This window comes from Rattus norvegicus, chromosome 4 (genome assembly GCF_021556685.1).
Source record: "Rattus norvegicus strain SHRSP/BbbUtx chromosome 4, alternate assembly SHRSP_T2T, whole genome shotgun sequence".
Taxonomy (NCBI): Eukaryota; Metazoa; Chordata; class Mammalia; order Rodentia; family Muridae; genus Rattus; species Rattus norvegicus.
Window position 1 is genome coordinate 34,352,403 of NC_141537.1, and position 17,239 is coordinate 34,369,641.

Genomic DNA, 17,239 nt, shown 5'->3' on the forward strand with positions numbered 1-17,239 from the left:
TCCCCTTCCCGGTTTCCAGGCCAACATCCCCCTCCCCTTCTATAAGGGCTTCCCCTCCCCATCCTTCCCCCATTACCGCCCTCCCCCCAACAATCTAGTTCACTGGGGGTTCAGTCTTGGCAGGACCCAGGGCTTCCCCTTCCACTGGTGCTCTTACTAGGATATTCATTGCTACCTATGAGGTTGGAGTCCAGGGTCAGTCCATGTATAGTCTTTGGGTAGTGGCTTAGTCCCTGGAAGCTCTGGTTGGTTGGCATTGTTGTTCTTATGGGGTCTCGAGCCCCTTCAAGCTCTTCCAGTCCTTTCTCTCATTCCTTCAATGGGGGTCTGGTTCTCAGTTCAGTGGTTTGCTGCTCCTTCCTTCCCTCCTTTTTTCCCACCCTCTCTCTCGCTTCCTATGGGTAAAGATGTGATCAGATTAGCCATCTCCCTACGCCTATGGCCATGTCAAGCCTTTCTACCATGATGGACCATATCCCCCTAAAATAAACCCTTTTCTTCCTTAAATTTTTTTCATCATGGTATTTTGTCATAGCAGCAGAAAAATGACTAATACAAGGCCACGCCATGTAGGCTTATATAAGTAAATGCCATGTTGCTCACACAACTATTAGAGTCACCAGAATGTATCTCCTCCATTAAGCAATACAGCTGCATAAACAGTCTATTGGATGTTTCTCTAGAAAACCTTGACTTAATACAGTGGAAAAATCTACTCTAAATATTCTTTCATAAATATTTTTGTGGACATGCTTTAATTTTTTCCTGGATAAAGAGAGTTTATTGATCTGACTTACTGTTGTTTGTATGTGCACGATTTCAGAGACAACCACTTAGTATTAGAGAACCAATCACAGAACTCATCCTTGAGGAAGACTAATTCACCCTCTCTCAGGAATCATCAATTCCTTTAACTCTTCATCTAGGCTTGGGTTCCATGAGCTCTTTCTTATCTAGGATGGCATGTCAACTGACGTCCTCTTTAGGCAGCCGTATTGCTGAAATTTCATGGGTGTTATTTCCTGTTATTTCTAGAAGACACATCCCCCCAAAGATTCCTCAGTCCTCTGTTCCCATCCTTTTAAGTTTCCTAAGTTTTGGGGGTAAGGGTTGTATTGTGGATGTAACAGGTGGATTAGTCTTCCTCAAGGAGGAACTCTGGGATGGGTTCTCCTGTACCATCAGGGGCTATGTTCCCCAGCACTTTGGCTAGTTGTAGCTTTCTGTAATGGTCTTTATCTGCTGCAAAGGAAAAGCTTCTTTGGTGAGGAGCAAGACCTACACTTCTGTGTGGATATAAGGCTAAGTATTTAGAATGCAGTTAGAGTTATGCTGACTTAGGAAAGTAGCAGTAAAAGTTTTTAACCAAGATCTGTGACCTCACTAGCCATGGGTAGTTGACTGCATTTACAGTATCGGAAGTTATTTCCCTTCTGCTGAGAGGGCCTTACGTTCCATTGGGCAGCAGTTGGTTACCTCCAAGATATAAGTTAAGTACCACTATTGTATCTTTAGGGCTAGTAAGACCTATTGATTGGTTACCTCTCTTGACAGCTTGCATGACACCTTCAGACACTACGAAAGTTAGTCCTCAGGTAGGATGCGTTCGGGTCAGTTCCAGGTTCCTGTTCCTGAGACTTCTATGTTCAAAATACATAGTGTCTTTTTCAGGTGGGGACTTGGTTTCATCTTCCCTAAGAAAATGCCAAATAATTTTCCAAAGTGCCATCCATTTTCCTTCCACCAATAGTGTCTGAGCTCTCATGGGTGAGCGTTCTTGCCTGTAGTTAGGGACATTAGTCTTCCTATCTTTAAACGTGCTGAGCGTGCGGTGGTTGTCTCTGGAGTTTTAACTTAGGTTTCACTCAGAACTAATGGTGTCAAATAGATTTGACTTGTTATGATGGTTTATTGCTCTGGTAGCCTTCCTGGATTGAAAGGCACCTAGAAAATTGGCAAGATAAACTTCCATGTATGTCTGTCAAATCCTGCCCAGAGATGCTGCTGTGGAAGGCACCAGACAAGGAGAAGGCCCTGCTTGCATGGGAGTGTCACTCTTTCAGTGGAATAAAAAGTAGAAGAGAGAAGTTCATTCTCACATAGCTGCTAGGCCCTTCTTAGGGAGTATGTTATTTGTTGCTGCCATTGCTAGGGGTAGCGGGCACTTGGTACCAAGTATTGTGACTGAAGGAATGGTAGATTGGTTGTCATTGCTGATTATTCAAAAACGATGAGTATGCTCGCACAAAGGTCTCAGCTAAGCACTGCTGGCAGAGTCGCCATGAAACAGTAGATACCTTGCACCCTTCCTTCATGCTTGAGGAAAGGAGAACTGGAGAGTTCTGTGACTATTAAGATCATCAAGTCATACTGTCGAATGTGCCAGTCATGTCTGAAATCCTCACATTCTTTGTTTTACATTTTGTGTTTTTATTTATTAGCAGCTTGATGAATCAAACACAGGGAAAATCATTTATTCTGTCACTTCATTTTGTTGGCTATAAATACAGCAAACTTAATGTTGCTGACTGAACATACAGTTTGATTTATTCTCATTCCAACCATGTGAAAGTACACAGTTTTCATTGTCTAGATGATTAAACAGTAGCACAGAGAAGTCATGCCATTGTCCAGTGTCACACAGCTAACTAGACGTGTGGGCAGTAAACAAGCTTAACTACAAACAAACAGTGTCTGTCCGTGTTCTGTGATGTTAAACATATACACGTTCATATATGTATATACATATACGTATACACATATATAAATATATACATCTCTCATGTCATAACCAACTGTGGTCCTCATAAATTTGAGAGGTTTATGGATCAGGATGAAGAATTCTAGTAGAGCTATGACACTTAGAGAAAATTATATGGGAGGAGAGGACATACAGAAAGACTGCAGTCTGTTACCACAGGGCAAGACCTTCAAAAAGAAATCTATGAGGAATCACTGGATAACGTGCGGCCATATACTGGGGGAGGGGGTAGAGAAATGCAATACGCTTTGAGAAAGAAAGTTCTGTTGGAAAATAGTCCTAGGAGGGGATATGGAGACAAAGTTTGGAGCAGCAACTGAAGGAATGACCATTCAGAGCCTGCCCCACCTGGGAATCCAGCCCATATACATACAGCCACCAAACCCGGACAACATTGCTGATGCCAAGAAGTACGTGCTGACAGGAGCCTGATGTAGCTGTGTCTTGAGAGGCTATGCCAGAGCCTGACAAATACAGAGGTGAATGCTAGCTGCCAACTATTGAACTGAGAACAGGGTCCCCATTGGAGGAGTTAGAGAAAAGATTGAAGGAACCAGGGGCTTGCAACCCCACAAGAACAACAATACCAACCAACCAGAGCTCCCAGGGACTAAACCACTACCCAAAAAGTACACATGGACAGACCCATGGCTCCAGCTGCATAAGTAGCAGATGGATGGCCTTGTTGGGCACCAATGGTAGGAGAAGCCCTTGGTTCTGCCAAGGCTGAGCCCCCCAGTGTAGGGGAATGTCATGGTGGGAGGGCGGGGAGGAGTTGGTAGTTGTTGTTGGTAACAGCTTCATAGAAGAAGGGGGGTAGGGGGTTTATGGACAGGAAACCGGTTAAAGGGATAACATTTGAAATGTAAATAAAAGATACCCAGTTAAAAAAAGAAAATTCATGGGGTTGGGGATTTAGCTCAGTGGTAGAGCGCTTGCCTAGCAAGCACAAGGCCCTGGGTTTGGTCCCCAGCTCGGGGGGGGGGGGGGGGGGGGGGGTTTGTTGGCAAGTCCACTCCTCATGGCCCATCTTGTTTATAACAACTGGTGTGTGGGGAGGAAATCTGGTCTCTGACTAAGATATTCTGTAATACTTTGACTGCTGTTTATGGTCGGAATTCAGAAAGCGAAACTAGCTTTTTTGCTCACTGGGAGCAAGCCCTAGAGACCCAGCAGGGACCTCTCACGGTGACTGATTAATGCCTCCTCTTCACCTTCCAGATAAGGGAGAGTGAAAGGCTGAGCCATTGCCTACACGCTGGCATTGGAAGGCTGGTGTTAATCTGTGCTATTTTAGCTCCCACAGGGTGAGTAATGTGCCCAGCTCGAGGAGCTCACCCCGGCTGGAGGTGGGAGGAGGGAGGGCGGGCAGGAGGGAGGCAGCATAGTGGAAACAGGTGCAAGACCTAAAAGCTACATCAGTGACAGTGACAGAAAAAAAGATTAGCTGAGACCATATCTATACTTACTCTTCCCAAGTGGGTATTTTTGAACCACGATTTACTGGAACAGCTAGGCTCACTTAAAATCAGCTCTAATTGCAAGAGTGTCCCGACCATACTAACAATGTGCTTTGGACATGGTAATGGTTGAAACTTGCTGGTCAAGTCTGATGCTAGAGACCACTTGACGATTTGCACAAGCAAACATGTTTTTAAGTCCTTTAGGCACCCAGTAGGGAACATGTCGTTCTGTCTGGGAGGTAGCCAGAAACTTATGAGAGAGTTAGATCAATGCCAAGAACAAACAGCCTGGCTGCTTTCTGCTCAGACGGGGACATTGTGTGGTGCTGGGCTGCCATACCCCTCTTTTCTCCTCTGGCCCCACTGTGGACATTGACTGTTCTCCTGCACTCCTCAACCCTTGGCTCGTTTTAAAATTATTACTCGAGGCCAGTATCACTCCAATCTTGCTATCCAGCCAGAAGTCAACAGGTTCTTGCTTCTTTCATTTAGCTTGTGTTTTGGGAACTCAGACCTTGCAGCTATAGGGTGGAGCCAGGAGAGATCAGCTGTCAATCACCTCTCCCTCCCTCCCATCCTTGTCAGGGATTGAAAATAGAGTCTGAGCAGTCAACCTCCGGTTCCCTCCCTGTTCTCGCTATGGTAGAGAAGGTCACAGACACTTGGAATTCAGCCAGCATCACCAATCACCAAAGTTGGAGAAAACTTGGCTTTTGACCCCAGAGCCTGCACATGTCACCACCCTCTCCTGAGTCTTTCGCTTTCCAGTGTATCACCTCGATGATGTGCTACAAACCCGAATTTTACCCGTGGTGATTTCTTTCTAACAGTGCAGGGAAAAAAAAAACCAAAACCAGCACTATTTCCTTTTACTTTTAAGAGAAATATTTGCAAAGCCAGCCTTTCAGACATTCCTCATGTTTATATAAGGCATAGCTTCTTGTTTCAAAGTTGTTAAACTGACTTTCTAAGACTTGGTCCCTCTTTTTTAGATTTGAAACTTCCATTGACCAAGAAGCATCTACCTGGTGTCAACCCCCCAAATGTTAAAATTTCATCTCATTCACATCCACCCTTCTATTCATCCATCCAACAATCCATCCTTCCATCTGTCTATCCATCTGTCCCTCCCTCCCTCCCTCCCTCCCTCCCTCCCTCCCTCCCTCCCTCCCTCCCTCCCCCCCTCCCTCCAGCTTTCCTAAGTGTGAGTGAGTGATGCTGTACCCTGGCCAAGGTGTGCACATAGACATCAGAGGACAGCTCCGAGTGTGTCTTCTCTTTGGTCTTGTCTGAGGTAGTTGAGGTAGGATCTCTCTTTGGTTGTCTGCCACTGTGAGCACGCCGGCATGTTTGTTTTCCAGGAGCCTAAGAATGAAGAAAACACACAAATGATACTGCCTTTTGATGGTGAGCTTAGTTTAGGGGTAAACCTTAGCATCTGAAAAGTTTACATATTTTGCATGTAAGAACACAGGAGCCCTAAATCCTAATTCTGAATCTTTATTTGCAAAAATGCTGTCTGTTTGTGTTAGAATCAAATGGCCTTGGAAAATCTTGGATTTTTGTTCCGGGCCTCAGTGTTTTCTTTGGCAGCTGGGGCTTTTGTTAAGGCGCAGAAGTCAGCTGGCTAGATGCTGGGCACTCAGCCTCAGCTGTGAAACAGCCCTTTGTTCAAATAAACAAAACAAATCAATCAGGCAGATCAGGAGTTTCTATCTCTACATGAGGCTTGACTTCACTGTCAACCTGACCGAATTGGAAAGGAGCTTTGTCCCCAGGCTGAGTCCTTGTTCTCCTTAACTCTCTTTCAGGGAAGATCTACTTACATACTCTGGGAACACAGCACCCTGGTGTGGGTGAGTCTGTGCTGTGGGATCTGGGCTAGTGGTTCAGTTGTCTTTGCTTACCAGAACCTGTGAGAGATCCCAAAGCCTTGTTTTTATGTGGAGTTTAACTCTCTGGGCCCTTCTTGAAGTATGACCACCTAGCAATTATTTGGGAAATAATTCAGATGGCAATTTCTTTAGACACTGAAATAATGGTCTTAGACTGGGAGGTGGGGTGGTGGGGCAGTGGCTTATGGGTAGCTTACAACAACATGAGTTCCTGGAGTCCCCGTCTGCTGACAATGGAGGCTGCAGTCACTAAACTCATTTTGCCCAGGAAGTTTTCCTCCATTAACTATTACGGTTGTTTAATCGATGATAAGGGTAAAGTCAACTTTGGTTTCAGACAGATAATTATAGGCTATCTTTGAACAGTAGTAGTGGCACCCTTACAGTTCCCTACCAGTCCTTTTTTTTTTTTGGTTCTTTTTTTCGGAGCTGGGGACCGAACCCAGGGCCTTGCGCTTCCTAGGCAAGCGCTCTACCACTGAGCTAAATCCCCAACCGCTACCAGTCCTTAATAAAGTGGTATAAGCCATTGTCAGCCAAATAGATATGAATACCTATCTACCCCCAAGTTTTTTTCTTTTTTCTTTTTTCCTTTTCCTTTTTGATGTAGGGACAGTGGAAAAAACCTTCATGTAAGGAGATGTTACAACTGGGGGCCAGGATCCAGGGAGGGAGGTGAACTGATCGACCAGGAAGCCTCAAGAAGGCAGGATGGGCTTGGGAGAGACTCTAGTTGAGCCAAGGCTGAAGGACTTGACCTCTTAAACTGCACCCACAATGGGCACTGTCTTATTTTAGAGCCCTGTATGAAGGACAACTGCGAAAATGTTTCATAAGCCGATAAAAAAACAAAGCAAAACAAAAAATGCCAAGAAAATGGGGGTGGGGGACTGCTCAGAGGTGTCTCAGAGGGTTAGCAAGCTTGAAGACCAAACGTTGATTCCTGAAACTCACACAAACAAACAGCTGTGGTAGAGTGTATCTCCAGTTTCACGATTTGCAGGAAAAGATTGGTGTCAGAGACCAGAGAGTCGCTTAATGGTTTGAAGGCAAGGTTGCCTGGGGTACACAGTAAAATAACAACAATTAAGAGAGGCCTTGCTTCTTCCGTGGGGTAGAAGGAAAGAGCTGACTCCTGAAAGTTGTCCCTTGACCTCCAAATAGCTCGTGAGTCTCCAAACACATGCTGAGGGTGGGGAGTTAAATTAGAAACATTCGCAACAAACCTAGTCTTACTGCCTTAAGCATGGGGAGAAATTAATTTTGTGCAAAATAATAAAAGAAAACTGGCAGTGAACAGAGTCACAAAATCATCCAGGAAACCAACATGTGAATGTGTTGAGTTGGTAAATATTAGAAGAGCTGGACTGCCAGAGTGAGAGCCACTCTGAGAGAAGAAGCTTATGGGTTAGTCAGGGGCGAACACCTCAGGTGGCCAGAAAGACATACATAAATGTGTCCTCTGTGTTCCTGGGAAATGAGCCTTAAGTCTTCCTTAGGCACACATGCGGTTATGTGATTCCCTGTCCGAGATGCTGTAGTGACTGGGGAGGTGTGTGTGTGTGTGTGTGGGGGGGTGCGCAAATGAGAAGCCATGACTAGAAGTGACCAAGCTGTAGTCACTGGGTGAGGAAAGAGTCACAGTTATGACCATCCTCAAGACCAACAGTCTCCCCACTGGCATCTACCTTTCCCCAGCATCTCACATATGGTCCGTTAGCCAACTGTGGTTCCCCATATTTCTGTACACACAACTGCTGGGATTTGACCTGGTCAGGGGAGATGAGTGTCACTGCCGTCATGACAGTGATGAGGCCTGGCCTTCCCTTCTTAAGAGTTGAAGGGAGAATCACCAGAGTATTAGGCGACAGATACAGAAACATACAAGTAAGTAAATAAAAGATGTTAGGATCCACTCAAATGTTTAATGGGTCCTCTGTTCTTAAGGGACATTTATCTTTATAATACAGATGGCATTTCTGTCACTAACCCCAGACACTATTGAGGATGCCAAGAAGTGCTTGCTGATAGGAGCCTGATATAGCTGCCTCTTGAGAGGCTCTGCCAGAGCATGACACATACAGGGGCAGATGCTGGCAGCCAACCATTGGGCTGATCATAAGGTCCCAACAAAAGAGTTAGGGGAAGGATTGAAGGAGCTGAAGGGGTTTGCAACCCCATAAGAACAATAATACCAACCAACCAGACCCCCCTGAGCTCCCAGGGACTAAACCACTACCCAGAGTACACATGGAGGGACCCATGGCTCCAACTGCATATGCAGCAGAGTTTGGCTTTGTCGGACATCCATGGGAGAGGAGGCCCTTGGTTCAGTGAAGGCTCGATTCCCCAGTGTAGGAAAATGCTAGGGTAGGGAGGAGGGGTTGGGTGGGTGGGTGGGAGGAATCACCCTCATAGAATCAGTGAGCCAGAAGATGGGATTGGGAGTTTCTGTAGGGGACACTGGGAAAGGGGATAACCTTTGAAATATAAATAAGCAAAATACCCAATAAAAAGCACACAGTACAGAAAAATAAACAGTTTTAAAATGAAAAAAAAAATAACCCACTTAGGACTCTTATTTGGCCAGAACTAAAGTTAACATCAAAAACCCAAATCCTGTTTGTGGTGACCAGTTGCTCAAGATGCCCTCTATTTGTAGTGTGTGAAATTGGTTTTTCTCATGAAACTCAAGAATGATTAATTGGGAAAGTAAATAAGTAATCAGTCCATGTAAAGGTCAACGCAGTCAATCCAGAGTAAACTTCCACGTTGAAATAATTTCAGAGACATGGCCTAGTTCATAGCTGTTTGCTATTTCAAGTGCAGCACTTTAGAATCCCCTGTCTCATGCTCTTTCTTCGTTTCCATTTGCCACATATTCAATGTTTCTTGGTTATAATGGTGTGTGTGTGTGTGTGTGTGTGTGTGTGTGTGTGTGTGTGTGTGTGTGACTGAGATTTGACCAAAAAAGATGTGATAAAGTAGGCTCATGGGAAAGTTTTACTTTCAAATAAAAGACACAGATGAAAAGAAAAGGGCTTACTAGCTCCTGAATTCTTCTTCCCCCTAACCCCTAGCAGGGTGCCCGGTGCTATGAGAGGCATCCTTGGAGGGAGGAAACCAACAAAAAAAAACCAACAAAAAAACCAACAAGGTCAGAGAGTCAGAAGGAAAGCAGGATCAATTCTCAGTGACATTACTGAGGGCCTTGAGGCTTGTTCCAGAATGTAGGCATTGTAGGCAAAAGCAAAGGAGAAAAGAAAATCACTCCAGGGATGTCACTCTGCTTGCTGTTATCTGGAGCTCACAGAAATCAGGACGAAGGACCTCCTGGAGCTGGGCCATTGTTCTGTAACTGATGTTAGAGTGGAAGCAATCTCAGTCTCAAGTTAGCAGGACTGGCCCCCAATCTGGCTTCTAGGCTGAGTTGTGTAAAATTCCGGGTTTTGCTTTACAACAGGCTCCTCCTTTTACTAGCCTAGGGTCCCTGGGACAAAAATGTCTGAAAATTTTAACTTAAAGAAAAATGGGCTTTTGTTTCATTCGTTGGTTTGTTGGCTTTTTGGTTTTTTCTCAGTTCGTAAGGTTTTTAGTCCAAGGGTATTTGACTGTGTTACTGCTAGGCATGGGACAAGGTAAAACATCACTGTGGGATGGGCCTGGTGAAGTAAAACTATTCATACTGTGGGGCTAAGAAGCAGAGAGAAAGAAAGAACATGAGGGCTTGAGTTCCCAAGATAACCTTCCAGGATGGGCTGCCAATAATCCACTTCCTGTAGGTAGCTGTGCCTCCCACAGTCTCTACCACCTACAGCCAGGCCCAACAGCTGGGGACCAATTTTTCCACACATGAGCTTTGCAGGGAACATTTAATATTAGATTTTTTTGTCAAAAGGTCAAGGCCAGTGCAAGAGAGCAGTGCCCTAAGCTCCCAGAACTTTCTTTCATGTAGTTACTTGGAAAACTTTTTATGGAGACAATTTTTCTTGCTAGTGATTCCTTCATACTAATTAGATTTAATCATGCTGTCTTCCTAATCATGTCCCTTCTGGCAGTAAAAAAAGAAAATAGAAGCCTTCACCGGTTTCAAAAGACCTCCTTCCTTCTTCAAGGCAAACTAAATCTCACTCTGAATTAAAATCCATGTTCTGAAATAATATTGTAAATAGACATTTTATTAATTTATTCTAATTCGTGTGTGTGTGTGTGTGTGTGGTATATATACAGCTTGTGTGAGCACATGCACATGTGAGTGCTTCTGCAAGAATGTGTTTATGCATCGGAGGTCAGAGGTCAGCACCAGGTATCTTCCTCTAACATGCTCTGCCTTATTTTCTCAAGCTTTGCTCTGATTGGTTTTAGTCACTTGAATGATCTGAGTAGGGATACGTGCAGGAGCACACGGAGGCTGGACACTTTGGATCGCTCCCTCTCTGCCCCAGAGCTGACGATGCAGATGACGGTGAGCTGTCAGGGGATGCTGGGGAGCAAACTCAGATGCTCTGGATGCCTTGATTGTTGAGCCATTTCTATAGCCCTACATCTTTTTTTTTCCTTTCCTGAGATTGGGTCTCACTGAAGCTGGAGCTCACCAGTTTGTTCACTGGTTAGCCTGGTGTTCAAAGAATTCCAGGAATCATTTCGTCTCCCCACCACCCCAGAGCTGCAGTAAAAGGCATGCTGTGAAACTGTCTTTTTTATGTGGGCACTGGGAATCCTAACTCAGGTCCTCAGGCTTGCACAGAAAATACCTTATGCTACGATCCATCTCTCCAACAGAAAAGATTTCAAAAGGAAAGGCCACATCTAGGCCTTGGGAGGAAAGTGGAAACATTACTAGTGAAGTAACAGAATTTCTTCTAGACTGTTATTAGGTCCAGCAAACTTTATCCAGGCTCTTCTAGTGAGTGGATTCTAGTACTGCACAGTCAGCCTGGCTTGATCCACTTGGTACTTTTGGGAGGGAGTGATAGACACTGAACAAGGGGCTTCACGTGTATGAAATAAATGCCTTATTACTAAGCCCCGTGCGATGTTTAAGTAAAAGAATGTTGCACTTCCAAATTGACTAGTTTCTCCCCAGAATAACGTTTCCTTGGTGCTGTGGCTTCGTTATGCTGAGTGGTAAGGTGGGACAAAGTGGGTATCACCTCTTAAAGGTGTTTAAGACCTCACATCTAGTTGCCATTGTGACTGTCACCTTTTTTTTTCTCCAATTAGGTCTTTGCATATGATCACATTAAGATAAGGTCCTTAATTCAATGTTACTGTGTCCTTAGAGAGGGGAATTTTGGACCTAGAACTAGATGGAGAGGACAATGTGATGACTTAGGGAGAGTAGAGGCCTGCAGCTGAGGAGCACAGGAAGCTGAGAGGCCTGGGATGGGTTCCCCTCACAGTCCTGAAAGAATCAAGTTCTGTGGTGCTTTCATTTTGGACCTCAATCATAATGAATGTGAGGTGGTCTATATCTGTTATTTAAGTTCAGTTTACGCACTGCTTTTAGGGAAGTTCCTGGCCATTGACAGTGGGGAGAACCCTTGGGGTCACATGCTGTTGAGCAGTGTCAAAGCCATGCAGTTATTCCCATGTTGACAATGGAAGCATATTTTCAAAATCAATCACCTTTTAAGACTCAATCCAGTGGGGAGCACTGAACGAAGAGACAAACCTGAGTGATGGAATTCAATGGCTACTCAAAATTTCAAAACTGTCTTGTCCTTGCTGTGGGTCCTTGCTGTCTGTCCTGGGTTCACACAGCAGAGCGTGTCCCTGGTGTTTGCTTCTTCAAAGTGCCAGTCGCAACATCGTAAATTTTGTGTCTTATGCGAGAAAACCAAAACACAAACTACCCAGCTAGAAATGCGGGCAAAGGAGATGAATGGAAAGTCCCCCAGCTGAGACACGCACGTTACAGGTCAGACACAAATAGAGTGACTGTGTCACTAAACATCAAAGACAAATTAAAATCACAATTAGAGATCACACCTTTAAGAATGATTCTTGTTAAAAAAAAGACAACAGACACCGCAAGGATGTATAGACAAAAGCCAACCCTGGTATAAATACAGTAGGCAACCATACAAATTAGGAAAACCACTGTGGAAGACAATGTAGAAGTCCTTTCCAATATTGAACACAGAACTAACACATGATCCAGCAATTCCACCTACAGTGATGTGGTCAGAGGAAAGAAATCGGTGTGTTGAGGAGACATTTGCTCTTGCCCTAGCATGACAGCATTAGCCACAAAGTCAAATGATGCAATTTACTGGCAAGCGATCAGTGGATAAATGGAAGAAAGTATGATGTGGACACACTACAGAACACTGCTCAACTGTTAAGAAGAGAGAACATGTATATTTTGCAACAATATGGACAAACAACACACTATGCAAAGCGGAAAAAGCCAAGCACAAATTGCATAAATATGTGCATTGCACAGTACGTGTGGAATCTAAAACAGGTGGACTCAGACCAGCAACCCGTAGAGCAGTGAGGTCTTAGGTCAGGACAGAGGAAGGGGAAATGTTGTTCAGACAATGAAGTTTCTTTTGGGCAGGAGGAATTCCGGCATTTTCCTTTGCAGCCCAGCAACTACTTATAATGATGTGTCGCATGCCTGCCAACCACTGCAAGGACGGTTTTTAAATGTTCTCTCCACCAGACGGGAAGTCTGAAAGCTAGTGGGGGGGTTAATTCAGTTTTTTCAAACTGTGTGTATCTGTATATCCGCACCCTCCCTGACAATAGTTCTTCTCTATGTTTGGAAATTCGCCTCACAAAGGGGATATTTCTTCACTGGAGAACATTAACAGAAACTGGGCTACCTTCAAATCTCTTCTGAAGGTGTCTCATATGCTTCATCAAAAGAAAAAACAAAAACGCCCCCAAAACAAACAAACGAACAAACAAAAACAAAAAAGGAAAGAAGGAAAACAAACTTTTACTGAGTCGCTTTTATTCCAATCTCTCCAAGGTTTGCCCTCGACTCGCCATCTTTCTGAAACTCTGCATCTGCCACTGTCTTGGTAAAGCATGCTCACGGTTTTGCTCTGCACCTAAAAAAATCTTCTCAAACAGTGCCAAATGAAACCCCTGATTTTTAAAGAAAATCTTCCAAAATTCGCCACTGGGGTAGGAGTCAGAGCCTTGCTTTTTTCGCAGACAGACCGCAACCAGTTGCCCTCTAAGTTCTCTTAAAACGTTTTTTGGGACATAAACTTAAAAGCTAGGCAAGGTAAACTCCCTATCTATATATTTAAAGTGTAGGTCTGACCATTCACCTAAACATTGCTGCTACAACGAAAATACAGACTTCTATTGCCTTCCAAAACCCTTAATAGTATTTTGCAGTCAGGTCTCTACCATGCTTCCTACCATCTCAGTAGACACTGACTAGCATTGCCCCGTTGAAGGTGAGGGTTTTATCTAGTAGCACCCCAGCGTGTGTGCCTTTCTCTGTTGTAACCCTTTCACTCATCATTGGTAAGACACTGCATTGCCCCTGTAATGGTAAGACTCTCCATTTGCCCAAATGGCTGAGTACTATTCCACTTGCAATATTTGGGTAGAATTATTTTCTTCTTTTGGGTGACAGGGGAAAGCTGGGACATATACTAGATTTAATCTTTAAAGAAATTGAGCCAGACCCCGTGGGAAAGAGACCTCACCGCCTGGTCAGGTGGGCACTCCTGAGGCTGCAGAGCAGAAGAGACCACCAACACTGCCCACCCCTGCCCACATCCCTGGCCCAAGAGGAAACTGTATAAGGCCTCTGGGCTCCCGTGGGGGAGGGCCCAGGAGCAGCAGGACCCCTGCCTGAGACACCGCCGGAACCTGAAGGAAACAGACCAGATAAACAGTTCTCTGCACCCAAATCCCGTGGGAGGGAGAGCTAAACCTTCAGAGAGGCAGAAAAGCCTGGGAAACCAGAAGAGACTGCTCTCTGCACACACATCTCGGACGCCAGAGGAAAACACCAAAGGCCATCTGGAACCCTGGTGCACTGAAGCTCCCGGAAGGGGCGGCACAGGTCTTCCTAGTTGCTGCCGCTGCAGAGAGCCCGTGGGCAGCACCCCACGAGCGAACTTGAGCCTCGGGACCACAGGTAAGACCAACTTTTCTGCTGCAAGAAAGCTGCCTGGTGAACTCAAGACACAGGCCCACAGGAACAGCTGAAGACCTGTAGAGAGGAAAAACTACACGCCCGAAAGCAGAACACTCTGTCCCCATAACTGACTGAAAGAGGGGAAAACAGTTCTACAGCACTCCTGACACACAGGCTTATAGGACAGTCTAGCCACTGTCAGAAATAGCAGAACAAAGTAACACTAGAGATAATCTGATGGCAAGAGGCAAGCGCAGGAACCCAAGCAACAGAAACCAAGACTACATGGCACCATCGGAGCCCAATTCTCCCATCAAAACAAACATGGAATATCCAAACACACCAGAAAAGCAAGATCTAGTTTCAAAATCATATTTGATCATGATGCTGGAGGACTTCAAGAAAGACGTGAAGAACTCCCTTAGGGAAACACAGGAAAACATTAATAAACAAGTAGAAGCCTACAGAGAGGAATCGCAAAAATCCCTGAAAGAATCGCAAAAATCCCTGAAAGAATTCCAGAAAAACACAATCAAACAGTTGAAGGAATTAAAAATGGAAATAGAAGCAATCAAGAAAGAACACATGGAAACAACCCTGGATATAGAAAACCAAAAGAAGAGACAAGAAGCTGTAGATACAAGCTTCACCAACAGAATACAAGAGATGGAAGAGAGAATCTCAGGAGCAGAAGATTCCATAGAAATCATTGACTCAACTGTCAAAGATAATGTAAAGCAGAAAAAGCTACTGGTCCAAAACATACAGGAAATCCAGGACTCAATGAGAAGATCAAACCTAAGGATAATAGGTATAGAAGAGAGTGAAGACGCCCAGCTCAAAGGACCAGTAAATATCTTCAACAAAATCATAGAAGAAAACTTGCCTAACCTAAAAAAAGAGATACCCATAGGCATACAAGAAGCCTACAGAACTCCAAATAGATTGGACCAGAAAAGAAACACCTCCCGTCACATAATAGTCAAAACACCAAACGCACAAAATAAAGAAAGAATATTAAAAGCAGTAAGGGAAAAAGGTCAAGTAACATATAAAGGCAGACCTATCAGAATCACACCAGACTTCTCGCCAGAAACTATGAAGGCCAGAAGATCCTGGACTGATGTCATACAGACCCTAAGAGAACACAAATGACAGCCCAGGTTACTGTATCCTGCAAAACTCTCAATTAACATAGATGGAGAAACCAAGATATTCCATGACAAAACCAAATTTACACAATATCTTTCTACAAATCCAGCACTACCAAGGATAATAAATGGTAAAGCCCAACATAAGGAGGCAAGCTATACCCTAGAAGAAGCAAGAAACTAATCGTCTTGGCAACAAAACAAAGAGAATGAAAGCCCACAAACATAACCGCACATCCAAATATGAGTATAACGGGAAGCAATAATCACTATTCCTTAATATCTCTCAACATCAATGGCCTCAACTCCCCAATAAAAAGACATAGATTAACAAACTGGATATGCAACGAGGACCCTGCATTCTGCTGCCAACAGGAAACACACCTCAGAGACAAAGACAGACATTACCTCAGAGTGAAAGGCTGGAAAACAATTTTACAAGCAAATGGTCAGAAGAAGCAAGCTGGAGTAGCCATTCTAATATCAAATAAAATCAATTTTCAATTAAAAGTCATCAAAAAAGATAAGGAAGGACACTTCATATTCATCAAAGGAAAAATCCACCAAGATGAACTCTCAATCCTAAATATCTATGCCCCAAATACAAGCGCACCTACATATGTAAAAGAAACCTTACTAAAGCTCAAAACACACATTGCACCTCAAACAATAATAGTGGGAGATTTCAACACCCCACTCTCATCAATGGACAGATCATGGAAACAGAAATTAAACAGAGATGTAGACAGACTAAGAGAAGTCATGAGCCAAATGGACTTAACAGATATTTATAGAACATTCTATCCTAAAGCAAAAGGATATACCTTCTTCTCAGCTCCTCATGGTACTTTCTCCAAAATTGACCATATAATTGGTCAAAAATCGGGCCTCAACAGGTACAGAAAGATAGAAATAATCCCATGCCTGCTATCGGACCACCATGTCCTAAAACTGGTCTTCAATAACAATCAAGGAAGAATGCCCACATATACTTGGAAATTGAACAATGCTCTACTCAATGATAACCTGGTCAAGGAAGAAATAAAGAAAGAAATTAAAAACTTTTTAGAATTTAATGAAAATGAAGGTACAACATACCCAAACTTATGGGACACAATGAAAGCTGTGCTAAGAGGAAAACTCATAGCGCTGAGTGCCTGCAGAAAGAAACAGGAAAGAGCGTATGTCAGCAGCTTGACAGCACACCTAAAAGCTCTAGAACAAAAAGAAGCAAATACACCCAGGAGGAGTAGAAGGCAGGAAATAATCAAACTCACAGCTGAAATCAACCAAGTAGAAACAAAAAGGACCATAGAAAGAATGAACAGAACCAAAAGTTGGTTCTTTGAGAAAATCAACAAGATAGATAAACCCTTAGCCAAACTAACGAGAGGACCCAGAGAGTGTGTCCAAATTAACAAAATCAGAAATGAAAAGGGAGACATAACAACAGATTCAGAGGAAATTCAAAAAATCATCAGATCTTACTATAAAAACCTATATTCAACAAAACTTGAAAATCTTCAGGAAATGGACAATTTCCTAGACAGATACCAGGTACTGAAGTTAAGTCAGGAACAGATAAACCAGTTAAACAACCCCATAACTCCTAAGGAAATAGAAGCAGTCATTAAAGGTCTCCCAACCAAAAAGAGCCCAGGTCCAGACGGGTTTAGTGCAGAATTCTATCAAACCTTCATAGAAGACCTCATTCCAATATTATCTAAACTATTCCACAAAATTGAAACAGATGGATCACTACCGAATACCTTCTACGAAGCCACAATTACTCTTATACCTAAACCACACAAAGAAACAACAAAGAAAGAGAACTTCAGACCAATTTCCCTTATGAA

General features: G+C 43.8%; 1 long non-coding RNA gene across 1 annotated transcript in view; it reads left to right on the forward strand.

The window, feature by feature from the left end:
- The first annotated feature begins 5,961 nt into the window (after nt 1-5,961).
- LOC102552448 (uncharacterized) overlaps nt 5,962-17,239 on the forward strand; it is a 30,326-nt gene continuing 19,048 nt past the window's right edge. The window contains exon 1 of the long non-coding RNA XR_015685937.1: nt 5,962-6,080. This is a non-coding gene — a long non-coding RNA (uncharacterized LOC102552448). The remainder of the gene's footprint in view (nt 6,081-17,239) is intronic.